Raw genomic sequence first — 19,628 nt, forward strand, 5'->3', positions numbered from 1 at the left:
AGGATTTCTGTACGTCGGATCTGAGAAGCGACGGACTCTGTTCTGCCTGAGGCGCTCCAGGTAAAGGGGGAAGAAGAATCTATTTTTAACATCTAAATATTAACTTTGGCTGAAGCACCTTTCCCAAGCTCTTTAAAATTTGCAATAGACTTTATCTCTTCGCTGTGGCAAGGATGGCACCGAAGGGAAGGGGTGGTGCGAGGAATAAAGGCAGTGTGAATGTTGAAACACCGGTTCAGACTTTAACGGGCGGAGAACAGAATGCTACTGTTGATAGTGGCTTCAAAACTCGGGGGGCTGTTTGTAAGATGGTCACTACCAGTGACAATGGCGGTTCCGGTAGTATGGTGGCTGGCATTGGAAATGTTAATGTGCAGACCGCGAAACAAGGGCAAGGGGCTTTGGGAGCCATACAGTCTCAGTATCGAGACTCAGCAGCCCACCAGATTCAAGAAACACCTATCAAACAAAAAACGGTAGCTGCAATTTTTGTCAAAAAGTGGGGCACCAAGATGAAAGAAATTGCGGAGCCGGCCCAGGAATATATGGAGAAAAATAATGTGGAAACCCCCGTAGTATTCCCATAACCACTACAGTGGGTGCTGGCAGAAAAGAAGTTTCTGTAGTGACAAAGGGCAATTCTGCTCCGGTAACAACATCGGCAATGGTAATGGAAACTGCCGCCCCTCAGCCAAGAATTAATAGTGAACTATCTGCTCATGGTATGGACAAGGGCCTCGAATCTGAGTCAGATGGCAAATTCTATTCAATGTCAGACCTAACGACCCTTTCTGACAAGGAACATGAACTGGATAGTGCTAGCAATTTGGGGGACTGGGGGGATCTCCCAGATTATGAAGAAGGAATAAATTTGAACTGTCTCCGTCTCAGGACATGGTGAGGAAAATTACGGATATCAGTGAAGGAGCACAGCGTGCTCGAATCCAGCCTGTGATACAGATCAATTTGGATGAAGAGCTGGATGAGGATTCAATTACGCTTGGCTTGATCTATAAGACTGTAATGACTCACCGTAGTGAAACTAAAACTGAGAGACAACGAACACAAGGAGCTGTTAGGAAATATAGAACACTGTTCGGCGGCTAATAAAAACTTGTTCTGAAGTAACGTCACGGGTGGCAGAAGTAGAGGAGAGAGTGTCTTCTGTAGAAGATACTTTAGTGAAACAACAAACCGCTGTAGAGTCCATACAGAAATCTAAGGCCGATGTGGATTGGAAGCTCACAGACCTAGAGAATAGAGCACGCCGTAACAATCTACGCGTGTTAGGAATTGCAGAAACGAGAGAGGGGGCAGATCCTCGTAAGTTTGTTGTCCAGTTGTTCAATGAAGATTTTCCAGAATTGGCCTCATGGAACTGGGAAAAGGAAGTAATCCATGCCCATAGGTTCCCGTTTGTGGTGCGACAGTGTGAGAGACAGGGTGGCCAGAACTCATATCCAAGGGCAATACTAATTTGCTTGAATAACTATTTGCTGCGAGAAGCTCTTTATGATCTGGCAAGGCTTGAGAAAAAACAATTTGGTATGGGGTGTGAGTTCTTTGTCCGCCCGGACTTCTGCCCAATGACTGTCAATGAACGATGGCAAATGCGGAAATTAATCGCCCCCTTTCAAGCAATAGGAGGCCAGGTTTTTTTGCTTACTCGCTCTAAACTAAAGGTCATCAGTAATGGTCAAACGCGGTTCTTTACATCCGCTGGGATGGCGCAGGACTATTTAAAGGACCTAGAGAAGAATATTAAGAAATAAGTTATATTGTTTTGGGTGCTGATACAGGGATTTTGCAATTCTCTGTTTGATTGTACTGGGTTTATTGGGTGGAGGGTACGGTTAATCACTGGTTAGGTTATTCACTGAAGTATTAATAAGTGCATATCTCTTTCTAAGGATAAGTATTTCTTCATGTATGTTTGCTGCTATAATTAGGCACTTTGCTCTTTTTGCTCTGGAATTTACTCAAGTGTCAATGATGTTAATGTAATGTAATGTATGTGTAGGCAATGTAGGGGAAGACCCTTTTTCTTGTGTTTTATGTCTTAGGCAATATATAGGTTCTGCTTCCCGTTAGCCATGTAGTTTTGTAACCTACAGTTCTCATTGATTTGTTCTTAGAACAGGGTGTCTAAAACTTAAGATAAATTTGTTAAGTAGAGAAACAATTTGTTTTAGAGAGAAGAAAGAGAGTGACATATGAGTGTGGTAGGGAATTTGATGGGGTGGGGGAACGGTTGTAGCACCTCGACATCGCTGAGGACAGGGTCCTTAAGCCTCAATCTGGGTGGTGGAGGTATGGGGGGGAGGGTGCTGTAGGGAGCGACAGGGTGGGGGGGAGGGTTTGTAGGTTCTAAAATTAAAAAGAATTGAGACTAATATTGCAGAATTGGCAGCTCAATCTGTTTATACGACGGCCTGCAGGCATCACGGTACATTATTAAGGCTGAGGAAAGCTAATCTTTGTTTGATTTTTCTATATTTTGATGGGGCAGGATAAACTTGTTATAGGTACTTGGAATGTATGTGGCCTTAATGATCCTAAAAAGCGGGCTCTGTTCTCTAAAATTGTTAATTCTATGCGACTGGACATACTATGTATACAGGAGACACATGTACCGTGGGGGAAGCGGGAGTGTCTTAGGCTCTATGGGTTTGAGAATTTAGTCTGTTCTAAACAGACCTCTATAATTAGAGGGGTAGCCATATTTATAAGGCGTGGTGTAGGTATATGTAAAAGGACATTGGGGGATAGAATGGGTAGGTGGGCCATAGCTGAACTGTGTATAGTTGGTAAACCTTTAACTATTTGTAATATCTATGGATCGAATGTAGATGATCCTGATGTGTTCAAATATTTAGACGTAGAATTAGCAGTTCGGCCTAGCCCACTTTTTTTAAGTGGAGACATGAATATTAATATTCCAAGTGATTTTGATTTAGCCAGAGCTCATAATTATGTTGGGAGAACGCCAAAAGTATTTAAAGCTCTTCAGGCTCTTCTTCAGGAACATGGCCTTGAGGATTTATGGTTTTTACATAATAAAACGGAAGATGGATTTACGTGTTATTCCATACCTCACAAGAAAAATGTTAGGTTAGATTTTGTTTTTCTGTCAAAACTGGTGGCAGCTGCCTCCGTCATTTTTTGCCCGCGGCGGCTTCTTTCGGATCACAACCCACTGATTGCTGAATGCCCTTGGCCTCGAACTAGGAAACCTCCCAGGGAATGGACGTTTGAAAGGAAGCTTTTATTTGAGGAGGAATATTGTTTACACATCAAAAAATGGGTAGCCAAATTTCTGAATATTAATAGGGGGTCGGCTACAGACCAAGTAGTTTGGGATACTCTGAAAGCCGGACTGCGGGGTGAGACCAAAAGTTTCTCCTCCTATAGGTGGAAGTTAGAACAAGAGCGCATGCGCATTGGTGTGAAAGAGCTTAGGGAGGCAGAAATCGAACTCACTCTAAATATTAAGAATGGACGTGGCATAGAGCTCAGCCAACAAAAAGTAGCAATTTTGAAAGCCCGCTTGTTGGAGTCTTTTGGTCAGGACCTAGCATTAAAGTATCTTCAATACCGTACAGAGTTATATGAGTTCGGGGAGAACTCTGGTAGGGTCCTTGCCAAAAGACTTTGTCAGCAAAGTATACAGAGCCAGGTTGTAAAAATACAAGATGAACATGGAATAATACATGATACCCAGGAGAAGGTCAACAAAGTGTTTTTGGATTTTTATTCTTCTCTTTATAGGGAAGATATTTCCAGGTTAAACATAGATAGGGCTGTGGAAGACTTTTTAGTAGGCATTGAGACTGCTACTATCTCTCATGAACAGGCTGGGCTATTGGCCGCGCCCATTCAATGGGAGGAGGTTGAGCTCGCTGTAAAATCTTTGGCTAATGGGAAGGCTACTGGCCCAGATGCAGTCCCATTAGAATTTTATAAGGTATTTTTAGAGGAAATTGGACAGTTTTTCCTTGCGGTATTAAGAGCCGCCCAGAAGGGTATAGTACCTGAGTCATGGCAAAATGCAACCATAGTTTTGTTAAAAAAAAAGGTAAACCCGAGTTACTACCATCGTCATTTAGGCCGATTTCTCTAATTAATAGTGATTCGAAAATATTTTCAAAAATATTGGCAAACCGACTTGCGCAAGTGATCACCCCGTTGGTTTCCATGTACCAGCATGGCTTTATTCTGGGCCGGGACACAGTGGATCATGTTAGGCGCTCCATTGCATTACTAGATTGGGCTCATGCTACGAATTCTCCCCTCGGGTTGATCCTGTTGGACGCCGAGAAGGCGTTCGACTGGGTCTCCTGGGGGTTCCTGTGGGCGATACTTAAATGGAAGGGATTCCCTGCTGAATTCATACAGGCGATTTGTGCAATGTATATCTCTCCAAGAGCCCAACTACGTATTTCTGGACAGCAGACCGGCTTTTTTGCTATTACTAGGGGCACGCGGCAGGGGTGCCCAGGTTCACCCCTGCTGTTTGCCCTATATATCGACCCCTTTCTTTCTAAAATTGAGGCTAATCAGAGTATAGTACCGATAAGAGCTGGTAATACTTCGTATAATCTGCTAGCTTACGCAGACGATATAGTCGTTATAATATCTGACGTTTCATCTGCATTCAGGGAACTTAAGGAGCTTGCTGGGCATTTTGGGGCAGTTTCGGGCTATAAGCTCAATGTTTCAAAGACTCAGGTGGTTCAGACGCCTGGTATGCTAATTTCTGACTCCCCAGTTGTTTCTGAAGCTACGTATTTAGGTGTGCGTATAAGTCCCGCAGTAGATACTATTCCGGATCTCAATATCCTATCTGTGATAGATGCAGTGAACACTAAATTAGAGCGACTTGATAGTCTACATCTATCCTTATATGGATGCTGCAACGTCATTAAAATGTTAATTCTTCCTAGGTTTTTATACTTATTTAGGACCATTCCTCTTTTATTTTCTCAAAGGAGTCTGAATAAGGCAGACAGGGTGTGTCACAGGTTTTTGTGGGGATACAGGCGCTCACGTCGCTCAGTTAAATGGATGTGCCTTCCTCGAGATCGGGGGGGCTGGTCGGTTCCCAGTCTCGTCATGTATTATTGGGCAGCAATGCTACAAGTAATGGGAGTGCTGATTTGTGGTGATAAAGCGAATGTACCATTATGTAATCGCCCTACTATTTTTGAGATTGGGTTAGGCTCTGCTGCAAAGGGCATTTTACTTGAGGTCCTGGAGCCAAGCTATTATAAGCGAACCCGTTTCAAAGTCATAATCGCTGCATGTACTATTTGGCGGATAATCAGGAGGAAACTGACTATACCAAATTTAAATTTGTATACGCCTTTTAAAGCTACCCGAGTGTTTCCTAGTATTCTTCAAGATTATATAATGTACAGTTGGCAAAGGCAGGGCGTTTATGGGCTGGCCGATATAGTGGAGGATGGACAAGTCTTACCTTATACTGAAATCAGGAATAAATTTAAGTTATCTCCACGTGACTTTTTTAAGTACTTACAGATTCAAAGCTTTATTTATAAACATCAGAAGAAAACACCAGGTATTCTGGATATAGTACCAATTATCTACTTTGCCGGATGATCTGACCGCCCAAAGCGCTAAGTGGGAATTGAAACTTGGTAAGACAGGTATTGATCTAACTCCGGTGCTAGAATTTGCCAGTCAGGTTATGGTATCAGGCTCACTTAAGACTCAAAGTTATATGGCAATGTTAGATCTATATTACACGCCCGCTAAGATTGCAAAGTAGGGGGCCATAAAGGGTAATGCTTGTGCTCGTTGCGGGTTGCTGGCTGCTGACATAATACACATGTTTCATTCTTGCCCATCTCTTGCCGGGTTTTTAGAAGATATTAAGCACTTTATTAATTCTATACTTAAGATTAGTTTTGTATTGACCCCGGCATTAGTGACATTTGGGGTTGATGTTGGTAATATTTCAACAGGCAGGAATTCTTTATATCAATCAGCCCTTATATTCATAGCTATGTCGCAGGTTCGCCTTTGTATAACATCTCAGTGGCTTTCCTCGGAAGCTCCAACCTTCATGCAGTGGCGAGCAAGATTGTTAGCTATCCATAGGCTTGAATTTTCTGCTTTCTCATGTAAAGGGGGAAGGAGGCGACAATTGGCAAGTAGGATTTGGGCGCCGGTGATCGAATGGGTCGGTTAAAGGAATTCCGACATTTTTTTCTGTATTACTGTTTCCTTTGTAATTTCTTGTTCTTCTGCTTATTTTATTCATGTGTTGCTTTCTTTATTTATTCTTATTTCCAGGAATGTTTTGTTGTACCGAAGGACTATATATTCATATAATTTTGTTTATTAATCTCTGTATTGTTAAATGCTTGGTCTCAAAACTAAAATAAAATAAAAATAAATAAAAAAACATAACGCAGTATGACTACTCCCGATTAAATTATGATTTGCGGCTCGGATAAAGAAACAGTGTGAATCAGTTTACGACCATACACATTCTATCCTAACTAAGCCTGGGCGTAGTTTGCGTAGCAGCATTTCACATAGCTTCATGTAGTATACTTTAAACTTTGCGCAGCTGAAGGCACTGTGTACTTGTCTGTACTGTGCTTAAATTGCAAAATATTTGCAAAAAGCTTCCTGTACATGACCAGATATGATAAAATAAGCTTTTCTATCTTTATATGCTAAAGTGCATATAGTACTTTCACAAAGGTGAAACTGAAAAATTGGCAAGCAGTGGGAGATGTGATGATTTTGGGATCCTCCCTAACCTAGGGAGAGTACCAAACAGATGCCTTGAAAACAAAAAAGCACATCCTATTGAACAATTTAGCTGTGGTCCCATCCTCTTAGGACAAACCCAAACACAGTTATTGGCAAAAAAACATTCCCAACCAAAGGCCCTGCAAATCACTATGGGATGAGATTAGCAGTGGGCAGTGAATATTAAATAGTATACAATATCAAAAGAATTCTACAAAGAGCTGCAGTTCCACTGGTCGTCCCTAGATGTCCCTCACTAGTCAAATGCAAATGCTTGATGAAAGGGTTTCAATGGTTTTGCATTTGACTCGTGAGGGACATCTAGGGACGACCAGTGGAACTGCAGCTTGATGTAAGAATAATTTCAATGCTTTGCATTTGACTCGTGAGGGGCATCTAGGGACGACTAGTGGAACTGCAGCTCTTTGTAGAATTATTTTGATATTGGATACTATAATATTCACTGCCACTGCTAATCTTGTCCCATAATGCTTTGCAGGGCCTTTGGTTGGGATTGTTTTTTTGCCAATAACTGTGCTTGGGGTAGTCCTAAAATGATGGGATCACCACTGAAGTTCAACAAAATGTGCTTTTTGTTTATGCTCTTTGTGTTCAAGGCATCTGATTGGTGCTCCCCCTAGATTAGGGGGGACCCCAAAATCATCAGCTCTCTCATTACCTATTGTTTTCATTGTAAAAATTCATTTTTGTGAATTGGTTATAGGCTGTTAAGCATGTAAAATTGCTTTTTCAAAGCATCTGAGAATGTTGTTCATTTAGATGCTATTTTGGTACTGTACTACGTGCAAAAGTGTTAATTAGCACAAACTTTGCATGCTCTGTCAGCGTAGTAACGGGCACTGGGAGTGCATTACTATTATCACATGAAGAGTGCATTACTATTATCACATGAAATCAAACCGTTAGTGGCTTCAGTGGTTTTCAACCATATTAAGATGATTGTATGTCAAAATATCATATACAGAAATATCATCTGACTTAAAAACCAATGTCATAAGTGTTGTTTACTAAATGTTTAGTCCAATCAGTTTAGATTTTCTATGATTAAATCCAATGGGGTGGTAACTTTATAGATTATATTTGGACACAATTTTTATGCCAGAGGATAGATATTCAGGTGCCACACTATTATGAATGATGTAAATCTATTAAGATTGATTTTGAACTAGTAACTTTGGGAAATGTATATAAACAACAATGGAAGTCATAAATACATACTGTGGGATTACTACTTAAGACATTGCATGTTAATCTACTGGTATTCTGGACACAAGTGAATCAAAGGGTCCTGTGCCAAGCATGGATATTTTCATACCTGCGCAGTCGCTGACCACATCAGGTGGGATAACATCCAGGTGTTTGGAAAGCAATAAATAATGAAACAAAGGCTCACCGGATATTCCATTTAGGACCTTGTACCAAATTCTCTCATTGTATTATCCATTGACAGCACTTTCTTCTTCAAGACATATAAGAAGTAATTACCACTACAGTTTTGTCTTATTCCAGCCTTTTCAAGACAGGTCATCGTTATCTCAATATATAACTTTATTTCCCTGAAATAGTGCAATCTTTTTTCAACCTTTATCGACATTAGTCTTAATATAAGGAAATGTTCTTCAAATTACCTTTTTCACCTGACTTCGTGAATCAGATGTTCTCAAACCATAATGCTAATGGGTATCAAGTTGTCAATTACTCATATTCTAATACACAACCAGATTGAGTCATTGAAAGAATGATCTTCTCTAGTCCACATTAATAGCATCTTGAGGGTTGGAAGTCATCGTCATTGTCAGAGTATATATTCCTCCACAAATATTTTAAGGTCTAACCTGAACATGGTGAAGTATATGGGAAACTAAATCAGTCAAGCATTACAAGAGGACAGTATTTGCAGAACTGAAAGAACTTAAACACAACTACATCAGATGAAGGTGATCAGGGACTGACTCAATTATTATCCTAGTAGATGCCACTCCTAATCATTAAGACCTGCCACATGTGCTGTAAGTCTATACATCCAACGTTACCCAATGTTTTGTTATAAAACTGGATGAATACTCTCATGGTTAGTCTTCCACATTGCATTCTACTTTCAGTCTCTAGTTAGTATACACATTTTCACTATATTTGTTGTAATTCCAACTTATTTCTTGGGTAAGGGCAGGTAAGCATTTTCATTAGAAAGTCTATGATAATGTTTGTGTGGAGTCTCTGTTCTCAATATGTTCTCAAACCAATAAAACTTTCTTGTTTCGTCAGTGTGAGTGGACTAGGCCACCATGTGATTATGAACCAAATTTGTACTGTTCAAAGTCTTTAAATGTTATACATATACGTCTTCAAGACTAAGGGCCTGATTAGACCCTGGCAGTTGGCAAATGTCATCTCCTCCATGGCTGAACACAAAGGGACCACATTTTTGATCCCATACGGGCAAATCAATTAAATACTGTTTTCTTTTTCTTCTCCTATTCCGTTTTATATTCAATTTCTTTTTGACCATTTTAAACTTTTCTTCAATTCATTTTATTCATTCAACTACTGTGCAGAGATGTTCACAAAAACACAGGAACAGTGGATGTCACATGTCACGTTTTCTTTATTAAAAAGGCCCAATGCATTTCGGGATTGCTCCCTTCATCAGGGGAATCTAAAAAGTAAATAAATACATTCATGTACATAGCCATATCCATTGTTATTACGCAGACATTCAAGGGACAAGCTTCTTTGATCAATTTGACTTTAATTTTCACCATAATCCACTCACAATTAATTACCAGCTGTCTATCAGTGAAAATGAGATTAAAAATAAGCACTTATCCTTTGTAAGTCATCGGCAACATTCCCTGTTGTTTTTACTCAAACAAGCGCGTGCGGTTAGACACAACCCTCTATCTTGATTTTGAACCCTTTCTATTAAGCTAAGGTGCCTCGTGAACGCATTCAAAGCGCTTCTACCATCCCCATTCCAAACTAAACCTATGAAGAGCTTACTGTGACGAGCGCTGATTCTCATCTATTCTGATGACATCCGGAGATGCAGTCTACCCGCATTCCAAAGACCGGCCTGAACAATTTCTTAACATCCCATTCGTGTTTCATGAGGAGCTGCAGTGTCCTTCTCCTACACAATTGTGAAATGCCTCAGCTGTTACATGCCACTCAACCTAATAACACATCACCCACCTCCTTCAAGGTGATGTGTATAAGAGAGCTGAAATCGATGACAGACTACCCTCGTTCAGAACCCACCCTTTGTTGAGCCATGTCTCAAGGTAAAACTACATTTTCCAGAATCCCTCATTCCAGACCTCACAAGCTGTTGTTCCCGGCTCTTTACCTCAAATGCCACAATTCTAGGAAGTAGTCAAATTTACTTAAATATTTATGCCCCAAAGCCTCCTTCACATGACCCTGCCGAAAATACAAAGTATTAAAAAAAAACAGTCTGGAAATAGTTTGTGAAATTAAACTCTGGAAACAGTTTATAATACAAGGACTATCTTGTCCACTTTTCAATATGCGTTGAATGTCCATATTCTTCTCTGACTTGTGACAATTGTTTGTGATCGGAAAACCACATTCCTGTGTTTATTCACCAACATGCAAGTCCGTTTTTTTGTTAGTTATTCAATGTCCATATTCTTAGTTAATCAATGGGTGATAATCTTAGTGAGGACAGAAGAGTTATGTGAAAAACATGAAAAGATTGTAAGATGCGTACTCATTATTTAACCAAAGTTTCTCCAACATGTAACGTTATTCAGAACTATATAGGCGTGCATGCCTCTTCAGCGCTCCGCACAATTACGCTGTAATTGAAATGAACACAAAGGGACCAAATGTTTGATCCCATACCGGCAACACAGCCACAAGACCGAATAAATCAAATCAATTAATTACTGTTTTCTTTTTATTCTCTTATTCCGTTTTATATTCAATTTCTTTTTGACCATTTTAAACTTTTCTTCAATCCATTTTATTCATTCAACTACTGTGCAGAGATGTTCACAAAAACACAGGAACAGTGGATGTCACATGTCACGTTTTCTTTATTAAAAAGGCCCAATGCATTTTGGGATTGCTCCCTTCATCAGGGCCATCTACAAAATATAAATAAATACATTCATGTACATAGCCATAGCCATTGTTATTACGCAGACATTCAAGGGACAAGCTTCTTTGATCAATTTGACTTTGATTTTCACCATAATCCACTCACAATTAATTACCAGCTGTCTATCAGTGAAAATGAGGTTTAAAATAAATTCAAAGCGCTTCTACCATCCCAATTCCAAACTAATCTCCGGTGAAGGCACTGAAACCTTGGGGTGTGGTTGTTGTCTTTTTAATCAGCCACCCACCAAAATCCCAAAGCAGCAGTTTGTTACTGAAAAATGACAAAAATAATGCCCCTACCACCATGGAATCATTTTTATTTTTCTGTGCATGACAATCAATGTTTACCTGGTGGTGATGGACAGAAAAATGTATATATTAGGCCGTCTACTCTAAATACTACTGTGTTGAGCTAGCGAGGGCACTGCCTAAATATATTGATGTTCAGCTCAACTTATAATTGAGTGGGCGGACCAAGGGTCTGGAGGACAATCATGTACATAGCCATAACCATTGTTATTACGCAGACATTCAAGGGGCAAGCTTCTTTGATCAATTTGACTTTGATTTTCACCATAATCCACTCACAATTAATTACCAGCTGTCTATCAGTGAAAATGAGGTTTAAAATAAATTCCAAGCGCTTCTACCATCCCAATTCCAAACTAATCTCCTGTGAAGGCACTGAAAGCTTGGGGTGTGGTTGTTGTCTTTTTATTCAGCCGCCCACCAAAATCCCAAAGCAGCAGTTTGTTACTGAAAAATGACAAAAATAATGCCCCTACCACCATGGAATCTTTTTTATTTTTCTGTGCATGACAATCAGTGTTTACCTGGTGGTGATGGACAGAAAAATGTATATATTAGGCCATCTGCTCTAAATACTACTGTGTTGAGCTAGCGAGGGCACTGCCTAAATATATTGATGTTCAGCTCAACTTATAATTTAGTGGGCGGGCCAAGGGTCTGGAGGACAATCGCATTTCCGATGGTGTACCCTGCCCACCACCATAAGGCACTAACTACAAATGCAGAAAACTCAGCTGTTCTATTTATTTGCGAAAAGAAGTCTCCAAACAAAAGGGCAGATTTGGAACCCCTTGCACCTCCCTAGTGGCATTTTTAGTGACGCTCTGGTGGGGAAAACCACAAAATCATATTTATTAGTGTCATATAGCTACTATATATCTTTATAATGCGTTAAGTTAGCATAGGCACATTACATGTTTAAACGCCACTTTTCCTTTTGCTGCTTCTGCACACGACACTTAATTGTTGATTTAGCTTTCAACCTAGTAGTTTGTTGTGATTTACATGAGAATAATATGTTATTACTATGATATCTGCTTTGCTCAATAAACTATGTCTGTACAGAGAGTGCTGAAGCTTCAGGAACGACAAGATACTGAATTGTTATGAGGTCTGATCTTCGCGCCTTCATAGACATAACATAAGTGCAGCTTCTGCCAACTTTGGCTTTAAGGCGGGTTTTATATTGCTTTGCTGGACACACACAAACACACTTGATGCTGTTCGCATGCAGAGAGAGCTGTTGTATGCTTATGTAATCTCTTCATTCTAGGATCCTGGGGTATGGGCCCGCCCTAATTCAACCCAAAGAGACCTTCTTAGCTATTAATATAATATGTGAGTTAGGGAGGGTGAGAAATAAGTGTTGTTAACTCTTATTCATTTACAGCATGTTAACATGCTGTCACCATTCGCTTTTTATAGACTAGTAACTATGCTGATAGCTTTGCTTCTGATAATATGTCTCCTTGTATTATCTAAGATACTGCGCCTGAGAAGACGGCATTAGTAAATAAATATTTCAAATGTGCACGTGTCCTCATTTACTCCACGTTCTGGTTTGAAATGATTGTATAACTAAAGAGTGCTCATGTGTTCCACGTAACCTGAGGTATTGTAAGCTCATGTTCTGGTTTGTCTAAACATTGGGAGTTTGTTATGACCAATGAGACACTGTAGCTAGCTCGGTAAGGGGTTTGTTGGGTACTAAGGTGAGTTTTGGGTCACCCTAATTCGCTGAGGTTCCAATCCTCTGTGCACAGTTCTGTGGGAGAACAGAAACCCTGCTACATGGCGCCCAAACGTTGGTGGTCTTATATCATGACACTCGAGTAGTATATCGTTCAAACCTTAACCCCTTCACTATCGTGTCCGGAAAACGGTGGTGTCGGTGAAACCTACCTATTTTTTGAAATAGGTCTTTTCAAGCTTGAATCTATCTAAAACGGTTTCCTTGACTTACTACCCAGTTGTGCTACAAAGTTTTCTTTGCTATTCAGTAGTTCCGGTGATATCATGGCTGTGGCCATTGCGCAGCATAGTCGCATTGCGGTGCGCAACCATTTACAAACTTACCAAGTCCCTTTGGAAGGCATGGCTGTGATTTTGGTGGTGTGTGCAGATCCGGGGTACCCTTTCGAGCTATTTTACTCGTGGGTCACATTTCCGGAGGTGGACGCGAATTCTCAAGTGTTCCTCCACTACACACCCTCCCCTGTACCGGCTGAATATACACCGTACAGGGCACTGGAAATACCTATTGATCATTGGCAGCATCGCGTTTGGTTTGATGGCGCCCTCCCCCACTCTTTGTCAGCTGCGAGGTTAGGTCCACTTTCCATTCCAGGTACAAATTGGCCTGCTTTGGGTGGATTCACCCCGCACCCGAATCACGGCGCTTGTCCCCTTGTGGATATTCGTAGACTACACGTTGTCTCGATTGCTGTGATTCGTACATTAGTGCAATACTTAGGTCGTCATCTCCCGGGTGGTCCCCCCGGGGGTGCGGCCGTTCAAACGGAACGTGGCGGTTTACGCCTAAATCCGGTTATGGTCAATTCGGTTTTTGGTCAGCGTCCCGTTGATAACGATGACTTCCCTTTCTGGCTTGCCGAGAAGTTTGACCAGCTGGAGGCTGTGTTTCCGAATTCTACTCCTGCTGATAAACATAGAATGTTGACGATCACTTTACCAAAGGATTTAACTCCTGAACTTGTTGACTGTGAAAGCTGGGGAAAAACGTTTGCGGCCGTTTATACGAGGTGTTTCGGCACCCCGTCTATGACTGCACTGCCTGAGATCGTTAAACGTGTTCAGGATGATCACGGACCGGAGGCAGCGGTTGAATTGGGTATGCGCCTGTGTGGTTCGTTTGAGATAGTAAGCGATCTCATACTCTCCAATATTAAAGGCGATGCGTTGAACTTTCAGGTGTCGAATGCTTTGGCTGCTCTGCCCCATGCCGATAAACCCCGACAGTTAGCGAAGATAGTTGTGGCCGCATATAATACGATTGGCCGCACAAGTAGAGGTCTGAAATATTTTCCTGTCAAGGAGAAAAAACAACCACAAGGACAGTCTGCTGCGGTAGATGTCCAACCCAAGTCCAAAAAACAAGATTGGCCTAAAAGACAGACACAGGGGAAGCAACAAAAGCAGACTCAGGATTCTTATCCTGCAATACAAGTTCCTGCGCCGACTGAAAAAGTTTATGATTTGCGCGATCGCGCGATGATTAAATCGCCTGATCGATTTCAGGTTTCTGATCAACGCTCTCCTCGTTCCTTTCAGGACTCATCGGCCCCGAAAACCGGTGGAGGAGGAGGTGGTTGGGGACGTGGTGGCCAACAGGGACGTGGCCAGCCCCGCCAGATTGAAGGCGCAGCGAAGCAGGAGGATTCTACGCCGAAAAGACCGCAGTTTGCGAAAAAGAAAGTCGCAGCCTTAACAGCGCATCGATATGCTACAGATAGTGAGAACGCGGCTTTGGAATCTGACATGGGCTCTGACCTTGCTGGACAGCGCGGCGGAGATTACCATAGTCAGAGAGGCGCTGCGTCCACTACTGAGGGTGACAGCGACTGATGTCTACGTTGTGATTGAAACAGCCGATACAAGACTTGCTCCCCCTGAAAGACTTTATGAAATTGTCCTGTTAATTGAAGGTGACATACAGCGTACCGTAAAAGGGGTGTTTTGGGAAAATCTGTCTTGCTTTCGGAGGCTGACTGGCCCCCACCTTTTGTGCTCGCGGCGCCGCGAGGGGAGGAGGTAATCCTCCCCAGTTTCACGAACACTGTCTCGAAAGAGCATGTGCAGCATTTTGCAGAAGAGTGGGCTCGGGCTCTCGCACCGGCTCTGTACCGTAACCAATGTGGTTGGGACAAATTATCCCCTTGCCACGAAATTCCGCTGCGGTCTCAGCCGCAGCCTCAACCTCAATATCCCATTCGGCGTGAAGCCAAAGCTTCCGTCGCGGAAATCCTTGAACAATTAGAATATCAGGGAGTTATTGAAACGTGTGTGTCACCGATGAATAATCCTCTTTTTACTGTGACCAAGCCTGACGGATCATATCGTTTGGTATTGGATTACCGGCATTTGAACTCGCATTGACGTAACTGTGCAGTACAGAATACTCACGGCTCTGCCCTAGTGGATAGTCTTGTGCGTAAGCGTTTTAAGACAACGCTTGACATATCCAACGGTTTCTATGCCCACAGATTGGACAGCTTTAGCTCCCAATGGACCAGTTTTACATGCGCTGGGGTCCAAAAACAATTCCGGCGTCTCCCAATGGGCTATAAAATAGTCCTGGTATATTTACCGCACGCATTGTCTCTATTCTGGAGGCACTCGACCCAGATGCTTGTTCGTATGTGGATGATATATATCTCACAGACGACGATATTTGGGAGCATCTGTGTCGTGTAAATTCTGTTATTTGTAACTTTGCAGACATGGGTTACAAATGTAACTTCGCTAAATCGCACATTGCTGAACGCACGGTGTTGTTTCTGGGCTATGAGATCAACAATGAAGGTAGAGGTTTGGCTCCTCACTTCTTGGAGAAATGCGCACAGCTGCGCGCTCCAACTACACTGAAAAAATTACAGTCTTTGCTGGGCTTTTTAAATTTCGGGAGGACATACATTCCGGAATATGCCCAGCGTATCAAGCCTTTGTATGCTTTGATACAACCAAATTTTTCGAAATCATGCTGGCTGCCTGAGCATTCAGCCATTTTGCAATCCTTGCAGGCTGATCTGCTCGCTTCTAAGTTCTTACTGACTCGTGACAACCATACCAACCTGGTGATAAGAATAATACCAGGGACGGTGGGTTTCACGTACCTCACTTTTAATGAAGGAGACACAGTTCCTATTGCTTACAAGTCACACTTGTACACTTCGGCTGAGATGCGGTTTCCCACTGTGGAAAAGGTTTTAACAGCTGTGCAGATGGCTATTCTTAAGGAACGAGCTCTGTCACAGGGGAAACGCATGTTGGTTGTAACACCCTGTCCTCATTTGGAGGCAGTCACGAAAGCCAGTGTACCAAATTCAAAAGCTTTGCACCCTCGGTGGATTCAGTGGGCTGCGTCCTTGACGTCCACGGATGTCACGTTTATTTTTGGCGCCTCGTTGCGGTCGCATGAGTACTTGCAGTATGAGATTGTTCATCCTGCTCCTCTAGCTATGCGACCTTTGGAGGACTTCCATTGCATCATTTACACTGATGGTTCGGCGCAGGTTGCGCATGGCTCTAAATATGCCTACGTTTCCGCATGCGCCATTGTGGTAGGTGCTATGTTGAACGATGAGTTCAGATCCAGGGAAGTGCACACGTTGCCACTGGGAGATTGCACCGCACAATTGGCAGAGCTTTGTGCTCTCTTACTAGCGTTGGAGTACGCAGATCCTAGTGTTACTACTCTTATTGTAAGTGATTCTTTCTACTGTGCCCAGTCTTACAATGAAAACTTGTTCTTTTGGATTCAGAATGACTTTCGTGATTCCAAAGGTAGCACAATAAAACATAAAATGATCTGGGTTCGAGTGGCAGAGCTTAAGGCTTCGTTGCCGCTCGTTTTTGTAATTCATACTCTTGGCCACCAGCGTATGGGAGTCCACGCTGTCGGTAACTCGCTTGCTGATGAAGCAGCGAAATCAGCAGTGTCTACATACTTAGTTGCAGCAGTTACACGGTCCAAAAGTAAGATTGATAGTGACATCTTGGCAGCTGTTGCTGCCACTGAGAAGGGAGGTAAACATCCTTCGGGGTTCCCTTCGAAGTACACATACCACTTAAGCCCCGAAAAGGTTCCTTTTGTGAAAATTCCTGATGTTGGTGAACGTTTGATTCCCAACACGGATCGCAGGGCAGACTTGATTACTGCGGCTCATGAAGGTGTGGCGTCTGCGCATGCGGGCGTCTCAGCCACTGTAACTCAATTACAACAACGTTTCTGGTGGCGGGGACTGTACAAGCAGACGCGTGATTATGTCCTTCTTTGTGACATATGTCAGCAGATTAAACCTTCGACAGCTGCGCGTCCGCCACAGACTCAGTTGTACATATCTAATAAACCACTAGGTTGTGTTTATTTAGATCACTGCGGTCCTTTTTCATCTGACACTGCGTATAAGTACATCTTAGTTGCAGTTGATTCATGCACACACTTTGTGTGGGTCTGGCCCCATCGCAGCGCTGATTCACGGACTGTCATTAGAGATTTGCGCATCTTTGTAGGGATTTTTGCCTGTGGTACCTTCCATTCGGATCAGGGTCCGGCTTTCGCCTCTAAGGCGTATAAGGATGCCATGCATTCGATGGGGGTCCAAGTCAAGTTTTCGTCTCCCTACAGACCTGAGGGTAACAGTGTAGTGGAGCGAATGAACCGTGATTTAAAGCAATCTTTGACAGCCCGAGTTATAGGCACTGGCAGAAACTGGCTAGCCCACCTCTATGGCGTGCAGCGTGCTCTTAATAATCTCCCTAGAAGGTCTCTGGGTGGGCGGACCCCATACGAAATGCTCTTTGGCATCAAGATGTTCGTCCCTGACCTTGACGGTCTAGACTACGTGGCTCGCGCCACGACCTTTGACGTAGATGAACATTGTACTGTTTTACAGAATCTACAAAAGACCAGAGACAGTCTTGCAAAGGAACATTTGCCCTCCACGTCGGATGTTGCGTTGCAGATCCCGGTAGTCGGCTGGCTACCCCAAGTTGGAGAACTGGTTCGAGAGAAGATCGATAACAAGAAAGAATTTGGTCCTTCCTATCGAGCTCCGGTTCCAGTCCTTGGAGTGAAGGGCACAAGAACAGTCATTTTACCACCACTTCCTGGTCGTAAGGAAAACAGGTTTATCTCAATTGACAATGTCAAGATACACAGAGTGGCCGATTCTTCTTAGCATGACACCAGCTGTTTCCTGTCCTTCCATTGTGAGAAATTCAGTTTTGCCCACTGCTTCTAATCATGAAACTGAAGTGGCAATCGAGTTGCCTGCTATTTCCAGTCCTTTATTAAGTACTTTGCCCGGTACAGACCTTGCTGAAATAGACTATACTTACCCCACTGACTTGTCCATGCCTGACCTGCAAGCCCGTTTGGCCACAGAATCCAGATTTTCATTTGACTCTGTTTCCCTTGCCTCGAAGAAACCCTCACGTTTTGCAGTTTATGCCAGCTTGTTTAAAAAACATTTTTTAATTCCGCCTTGGACATATATTTGGCTGGTATTTTTTTCAATTTACCTTTTTATGTCAATTGGGTTTGTGTTTTATTTTTTCCGTCTTATGAATGGACACTATGTCGAAGAAAGAACTTGCATTCGACATCTAAATGGAACTTTGGCCCCCCTTTCCTCATCGCATTCTGCACACAGATTGAAAAGAGACTTGACATTTGTTAACATCACTGCTTGGCCTGTCCTTGATGGGATAGTGTGGGATGCCATTAGGTTTCAAATTCATGGCCCTACCGAGGTTGTTAATGTCCCCAATGTGCTTAGGGTTAACATGGGGGATGTTGTGAAACAAAACATTCGTTCTGATGATTGGGATGTTCAGGCCGTAGAGTCTTTGTTTTCTGAATTGAAATACTATGCTGCCTTTGATGCAGAAGATTTGTACTTAGAATCTGCTAATTATGGTGATTTGTTTTGCTTTCAACATTTTGGCAATCACTTCTTACATAAAACAGCGTCCAGAAGGAATACTGTAAATTATACACAATGGGAGCATTGCCCAGCTCCTAAACAAGGCAGTTCGAGTACTTTTTTGAAAAGGTACACTTATTTTACTGACTTCAATCAGTCTAATCCCGAGTCCTTTTATTTTAAAATGACACAGAAGCCTATGTCCAAGGTTAGACTTACCGATACAAAATTGTTGTATTCAAGATCCTTTCTTGATCAGCTGGCTGTAGGAGGCTATGAATTATGGAAGGAGACTATTGACTTAAAATCAGTTTGGGGTTCTAGGAACTGGCAGGTACAAGGCACTGAGGCTTTGCACCGTGCTTGTCTCATCCCGAATCAGATGTTGTTTTTGAATTCTTCTATTTCACAGACAACTTGCTTTGGATTGGCTACATCTAAAAAATTAAATTATCCGACCATCCCAGAGTTAGAAGAATATTCTGGCTGGAGTAATTATACTCAGTTTTCGATTAGGGACTTACAAACCCTATTGCTGAATTCATCCTTTAACATATCCAGTATGGATCCTAAAGGTTGGCTAGTGTGGCACAGAAGTGCAGATTCATGCCAGCACCGTTTTCTGGGTTTATCTGATGGCTTTACACAGGTCAGACCTGATCCACGTTTTGAAACTGAGCATTCTGTCACAACTTACTCTGTGGGCAAATTGTGTCAGAATTG

Source organism: Lissotriton helveticus, chromosome 3_1, assembly GCF_964261635.1.
Source record: "Lissotriton helveticus chromosome 3_1, aLisHel1.1, whole genome shotgun sequence".
In the NCBI taxonomy this organism is placed as follows: Eukaryota; Metazoa; Chordata; class Amphibia; order Caudata; family Salamandridae; genus Lissotriton; species Lissotriton helveticus.